General features: G+C 42.3%; 1 non-coding gene across 1 annotated transcript; it reads left to right on the top strand.

The window, feature by feature from the left end:
* Positions 1-7470: 7470 nt before the first annotated feature.
* On the top strand, positions 7471-7553 carry TRNAL-CAG (transfer RNA leucine (anticodon CAG)). The gene has a single exon. It is a non-coding gene; the product is annotated as a tRNA-Leu (tRNA).
* The last annotated feature ends 222 nt before the right edge of the window (positions 7554-7775 follow it).

Genomic DNA, 7775 nt, shown 5'->3' with positions numbered 1-7775 from the left:
CTTATTAATCATGCAAACAGAAAGTCTTTTGGGGGAAAGAAAGGAAGACAGTATCTCTCTTTGGGATAAGAGAAGTAAATATGTAAAGATCTTGCTTTCAGAAAAACAGGGAAGTCTAAGGGGATGGCTAATATTTGCCAGTTACTGGGTTACTGTTTTCTGTACACAGTCAAGGGCTAAGTATCTTGCATTTAACATCTTGCTTATTTCTTTTACGTGCTGCATAATACAGTCACAAGACTCTAATATTGACAACTGCACTAATGAACCACACTTTCCAAACATACAACATTATGGAGAAACATTCCACACTTTATAATATGCTAATCATTATCAGATATTTTAGTATTTTTATTATATAATATATATTGTATCATTATTGTCATTATCACTGTTGTGTGATAATTAGCAGTGCTGCACTTGTTGCACTCTTTTTTAATTGCAAATAAGCCCATATAAAATCAGCTGGAAGCTTGTTACCTCTATCTTCTGCACCTAAGAAACAATGTTCACCTGTGTATCAGAGAGCAAAAGGCCGCAGACCCCATCCTTTCCATCTGGAGAGGAGAGAAAGGCTGGACTGTGCAAAAGGAGGTACCAAGCACAACTAATATCCAGTACCTAACAGGTCTGGGATTTTGTCTTGGTTTGAAAAGACAGGTGTCTGTGGAGGAAGGCAGGAGCCTCCCTTGAAATGGAAAGTGCAACCCCCTTCCCTCCAAATTATTATAATTTTGAAATTAACGGGCCTTCAGGCAAAGATATGGGGAATAGGAATAACAGTTCTTTACTAATATATATATATATATATATATATAAAACACAAGGCAGGGAAAAACAAACAACCCACTGGTTTACACTGACAGAGTCAGGAATACAACCTGACACCCTGTTAGGGTGGCAGTAGCAGTCCGATAAGATGCTGGCTGCAGTCCTCCTGAAGCGATGGATGTAGTTCTGTGGAAGCAGCAATCAGGTAAAAGAGTCTGGTCTTCCTCCGAAGGTCCAGTGGTCGGCAGGTAGCTCTTGTCCTCTGGAACTCCAGTGGGGGGGAAAGCTCCTCTGGGAATCCAGTGGAAGAAAGGCTGCTAGGGTGTTCAAAATCTCCGTTTTTATTTGGCATGGACTGCTTGGCTCCTTCCCCCCCCTCCCCGGGCGGAGCATCTCACAATGGGATGGGGAGTCGTGAGGCAGTTCCTTGATGGGCCATTAACAGGAGATAGCCCAGGAGCGAGTTACCGATGGGTCAGGGGATAAGGCATTGTTGTGCCCAGTAACAGGAGATAGTCCAGAGGGGGGAGGCAGGGAGCACCGCCCCACCTGGTCTCAACAGCTCCTGAAGATGGTAATAGAATATATTTTTTTTTCTTTTGGCACATTTTACACTGTAACCCAGGACAGATTTACACTTTTCATACAATTTTACTAAGTAGGAAGTGGCTTTAGAAACCAAGCCACAGTGAGCTTACTATCCTTTCTTCAAAGCTTGTTCATTACCCTGCACAACTCTGGAAAAGCCCATCACCTGCAATACTCTAGATAATCCCACACAGTCGTCCCTCCTCTTGCTAGCAGGAGGCAAGCCCTTCTTGAGCTCCCCCTTCACTCCTTCTGTTACATCCAGCTCTCCACAGCCAGGTCTGACAGCCAAACACTCTAGCTAAAACTTCTCTACCATGTCTCAGCCTTCTTGGAAAGCGCCAAGAGGGGGACACAGGGCCTCCAGCACAGATTAGCCAATAAACTACTTTTGTACCTGGTTCTTCCACCTGGGAGTCTGGGAAACAGAACATCACCTCATTCTTTTAACATCAATTAATTACCATGAGGCTGCAACACTTAGCTCCTTCAGGTTCAACAGTTTGTTTGCTATTGCCTTTATAAATAATGACAGAACTTAACAGTATAAATGTGCAGTTGCATTTGAAATATTTTAGGAATTTGTCATCCAAAATTAAAATAAATTCACTATTAATAATAAAATATAGTTATTCTGTCATTACAAGTTTCCATGTTTACCACATCTCCAGTGATTTACAGATTCTCTTTTTTTTTTTTTTTCTTTCCCAAACAAGCACAAGGGTATTTTTCATTGCTAGAACACTTGAGCTGGAAGCTCAAAGTCAGGTTAGATGCTTACTCATCAATTAGTAATTAGGATTTTGCAGGTCAGGTTCTGCCCCAGTGTCAGCTGTCAAGTTACCTTTTACTGCAGCCCTGTTAAATACACATCCACAGCCTGTATCTACAGTCATAAATGTAACTACTTTCATCCATGGGAGTTGAAAGGTTACTGCACAGGAAGAGGACAGGTCGGGAACAGGACCGAGCTCAGCTCTTCATTTGAATTTGTTGTAATGAAAGTGGACAAGAAATCCCTTCACCATCCCCACCGCTGTTAACGCCTTACCCCTAAACAGGAATAAAAGCCCACACTCATGACACTTGTGAACAGCAGACATGATCATTAAAATAAAGTCAGTTTTATCTTTTTGTTTTGAAGAACTCCCCAATTTACACTTTGGAATTAAAAGTATTAAGAAAAAAAGTTATTCCAGCTCAACAGGCGGCAATCACAGAGCAAAGAGCTCTCCAGTTGGTGCTCAAGTTCATGAAGAAACAATGATTTGGGAGGAAAAAAAAAAGCCAGTACTTGGCATCAACTTCAGGGGATAGAAGGAATTCTCTCTCTCCCATGCCACACACTGTACCTCTTCTGGATCCTGATGATAACATATGGTCCTGAGGCACTTTCTGTTATCATCACAGACAGTGCAGGCATGCTATGCCAGCCTTCTCCAGTATTCCCGATTTCCTATAAACACGACATGGTTCCACACATTTAATCTGCTTTATACCTTCAAATGTAGTTTACTAATTTGAGGAATTTAAGGGAATGTACTTAATTCAAAGGAGGTTTATGAGCATTCCTATTGACAAGGTGTTTTGAGGATGAGTTTATGAATCACAGAGAAGACCCACGTGAACAGAGTAAGACAAAGACTTTTTTTTTTCCTCAGCTGCCCCCCTCAAATCTCTAATTCCCACTACAATGGATAGAATATGCCCAGGACAAAGCCTCTATTGCTATTCAAGGCCATTCCTACCTGTGACCACGACAAGACTTGAAGTTCTGCTGCAAAGACAGCTGGCAGCTGAGACAACACAGTCCCGACGCACAGCAGGCTTGTTTCTAGCTCACAATCTGTTTCTGCTACTGATGTAAATATATTTTTAATATAAAGGAGAGAGTCTGGTCCCTAAAGATTACACAGGGTAGGAAAAGAGCCTCCCAGGTTCCTGACAACGTTTTGAGCCTATGCACTGCTTTATATCACTGTGCAAGCAAAAAGGTCTGACAACAGGACTAGTGATACCTGTAAAGTTAAGCACATTTGCATTTGCAGAACTGGGGGCAAAACGTGAAGTTATAAAAATACTGAAAAGGCATCATATTTTTAAAGCAAGTCTCCATTTAACCATGTTTAACCTCATTATCACCCATATAATTCCACTTCTTCTTTGGAAGGGGATGCATTGGTCCCACAGGATTCAGACATTCTTTTTGAATTAGTAAGTATTTCTTTCAGGGTCCACAGGGAGAGCCCTGAAACATAAGGGGGAAACAACTCTCCTATTCAGAGAAAGAACAGCACAAAAGCACAAAAGATGCTCTCACTTTGTGAGTGGCCTTGCTTAAAGCAGGACAGAAACCCAGAATGGCCAAGGAAGGGCTATCAGGTGACAGAGGAGGGTTAGAAAAAGTGGGAGAGAGGCCTTTGATACCAAGGGATGTTGTGATGCCTTTTATCTCCAGTGCTGGAGATGCTGGACCCAGCATTTCAATAGATCAACTGCTACTGTACACTGACGTCAGTGTAAATCACCACAGCACAGAAAGCTTTACCATGACATCTACAAGAATATCTTCAAATTCAATATTAAAACTTCACAGCAGCACTGACCTCAGACCCCTGCAGATTCATTGGTTTTTGGAGGGTTGTACAGATCTAAGCCTAGGCAATGAGTATGTATTACTTTCCCTTCCCAGCTGTGCTAGGTGAGAAGGTTACAGCCCCAAGACCTGCCAGCTTAGCTCACTATTCTGCACAACATTTCAGCTGTAAATGGTCTTGGGTTAAATCTCTTTTTCCAGAAAGTGTTTAGGGAGTGACATCCAGAAGCTGGAGAAGAATCAGAAAAAACTGTGTACCCATATCCATGTATGGAGTCTGGCCACTCTTCTGAATTTGGAAACGCCCTTGTTGCTACCTGTTAATTTCTGAATTTTGCCCAAAATAACAACTAGAATTTACAAACATTGTTTCCATTTCTACTTGTAAAGAGATTTATGAAGCATCATGTAACATCCCCAAAATCATGAACCTCATCAACTGACATTACAGGCAGGTACAATAGCTGAAAACTCACAGGGGGAAAAAATACAAATAAAAGAAAAATCCTAGTATTTTATTGATTTCTATTTGAGGAAAGACATTTTTGCCCCCAAATACTTCCTGTTACTCTGACTAAATCCATTAATTCACTGTCATATGAACAGCACGTGAAGCTCCATTGATCAGTGTGATCACTGCCAGTATTTTCACATTAGCTCACTTGGGTTTAGCATCATCCTTAACTTGATTCTTCAAATGTGCTTTCAGAGGACAAGTCATTACTAAGGATTTCATTAAGCACAGCCACAATAAAATTATTTTTCAGTATTTTCCATTATCTCTTTGAACCTTCTAGAACAATGTTGGCTGTCATCAGTTATTCTGAAAACTAAACTCAGACTTTGAACTGCTTTTTGTTACATACACAAATAATGCAAAATGGAATCAGATTTTCTACAATTTGCTGAGAATAGGAGTCTATTATTGAAATCTTAGGTTGGGCACCAACATAAAGACATACGAGGGAATATTGGCAAGGATACCCAACAGGACTGGGTTTCCTCTTCACCTGCTATCATCAGAACACATACTCAGGAACCAGCAGAGCTAACCCTTCCAATGGGTAATACCAATGCACCTCACGTCCCAGAGACTTTCTTTTTAGTGGGTGAGGAACACATTTGCTGGAGCCCATCAACATCCTGCAACAGAACTACCTCCAGCCTCAAGTCTGATGAGTCTGGCTGCGCAATGGACAGGCAGTTAGTTAAGTCTGTGTCAAAGCAGTTGGGGAATACTATAACTAGGTAATTTTCATTGAGGTTTCTAGTTTGCTTACTGGAGCTCAATTCCGTTAGTATGGGAACAGCTATAGGAAATTGAGTTGTGGGTCAGCAAACAGGGCTGAATCCACCCTTTGCATATTAAGTACCACTACATTTTGACCAGCAAGTTAGCTAGATCAGCAGACTTTTGGGCAACAGCCTGAGAGTAAACTACTGAAGTTCTGGTCCAAAAAATGGCCACTGGTAAAGGAGGCACTGGTGCTGTCCAGGAGTAGGCTTGGACTGATTCTTCACTGAGGTCACTCTGTGTTTGGCACACACTTAGTTCTGCAAGAAGAGCCTTCCCTGCGCAATCCACGAGTCTCAAAGCCAATGGGTACTGTTATCTTTACAACTTAAGACTTGATTTAAATTAAGACCTCTTCAGTTAATTATCCCAGCTATTCAAAGACATATTTAATCAGCTTTACATCATCACTATGTCTTGAAGTAGTGAACACAATGTTTTGGAGCTGCTGGCTGAAGACCCAAACAGCTATCTGCTGAGAGGACAAAGGGTATAGGTCCCAACCCCAGCTCATTCTGGAGTTGCTACTCTACAAGTAGCCTTTAATGGCCATACCTCTGCCAGCTGTACTTCTACTTATTGGACTCTAACCATCTTGCTACAGGGGGTAAGAAGACTTACCAAAACTGGAGTAATTCTGTTTCTGACAACTCCACCAGTTAAGCTTAAAAAAAACAAACCAAACCAAACCAAAAACACAAAAAAAAACCCAACAACAAAAATCCACCACCACCACATTGGCTGGGACTCCCATTTGGGCAAAATTACACACTCCATATAAACAGGTTTTGTGACCTTTCGTACCAAGTCCCTGCTACCACAGCATTTAAATACATTACTAATTCTAAATATGGGGAAATTGCACCTCTGCCCATCAAAGAATCCTTCCCAGTAAGTCAACTAGGCCTGCTCTTTCTCCAAGATTAAAACACTGAAATGCATTGCAGCATATCTTCTGCCTCCCATCATAACAAGAAGCACAAAATTTTCAGTATGTTATAAAATTATTGGTTACATACGCTAGTCTTTACATACAGTTAGGACTCAGACAAGACTACTAGAAAGAGTGCAAGGGCAAAAATGCAAAGGTTTAGGACACATTAATTGCATATCCAAGAAACAGCATTAATACTCTGAACTCATAAGAATGTTGTTACATAAAATTGTTCAAAATTATGGCACATAATTGTAGAATCACAGGGCCTTGTCCAGTCAATTCTCATATATCTCGAAGTAAGGACATGGCCAGCAGGTCAAGACAAGTCATTATTTCTCTCTACTCAGTACCAGTGAGACTGCATCAGAGTACTGAGTCCAGAACTTTAGGCTCCCCAGTGCAAGAAAGACCTTGACTAACTGGAGTCCGAAGAACTGGTTTCTCCAAACAGTAGCAACTGTTTTCCTTCAGTACCAGTACCAAATGAAATCACTATCAATTTATGACCAATCTAGTAGAGACTGTAGCCTTTTTCACCATTGGAAATATTGTTCCTTAAGGTGCTGGGGAGTAATTACATTTTGGTGCCAGAGGTATACTTGCCATTTCTGATAGTCAGTTCCTGGTTGTCCCATTCCAAAATTTTATTTTTCTATTAGATCTACATTCCAAACACAGTCACTGGATTTTAAAGCTGATGCTCTCAAACAAGTATACCTCTTGCCTTCCCTATTGACTTTTACTCCCAAATCCTGAACAAATTTGTATGTTTAGAGCTTCCTGGATGCAGCTTTCAAGTACATGAATTCCTTTTATAAAAATGCTAAACAGGAACATACAATTTGTTTCAGTGTCACAGTCCCCTCTCAAATGTCACAGAGAACTCTCACCATAAATAACTTGTACCTGTCTCAAGGGGATTTTCATAGACATTACAGGAAACAAATCAGCCCTAAGCAATGCCCTTGTGCAACATACCGTGGTTTTATTCATTTCTGTACACCTTCAAACTTCTGCTGCATGGCATACGCAATTTATGCGCAACAGTCCCTGCTCCTTCCTCACCATACGAACACTCAGGTACTCACAGAACGAAACAGCTGCATGTACCAAATTAACATTTGTTATTATAGTTACATCAGATTCAACACAATATACGTTTTAGTTTGGAGTATTTTTTAACATTCTCTGTGTGGGAAAAGTCGTACCGCCCGGCACCGCGAAACACCCCCCCCCCCCCCCCAAGCACACACATGGCACAGCACCAATAGCACTGCCCCGCGGGTCAGGATGGCCGAGCGGTCTAAGGCGCTGCGTTCAGGTCGCAGTCTCCCCTGGAGGCGTGGGTTCGAATCCCACTTCTGACACACCCCTTTTGCGGATACCCCGCCTGCTGAGCGCACCCCCCTGCCACAGCACGCCTGGCAGAGGGAGCTGCCGGGGCCGGAGCGCTGCTTAGCGCCGTCAGGTTTAACAAGTCCCACGGGCGGATCCGCACCGCGCCGAGTAACCCGGGCACGGCTGTGAGCGGCGACAGGGCTGGCTGCCGAGCAGCCCGGCACAAAGGGGGTCCCACGAGGGAGCCGCTC

Source organism: Leptosomus discolor, chromosome 5 (genome assembly GCF_034619465.1).
Source record: "Leptosomus discolor isolate bLepDis1 chromosome 5, bLepDis1.hap2, whole genome shotgun sequence".
Classification (NCBI taxonomy): Eukaryota; Metazoa; Chordata; class Aves; order Leptosomiformes; family Leptosomidae; genus Leptosomus; species Leptosomus discolor.
Note: the sequence above shows the minus strand (reverse complement) of the source record. Positions and strands in the feature narration are given on the sequence as shown.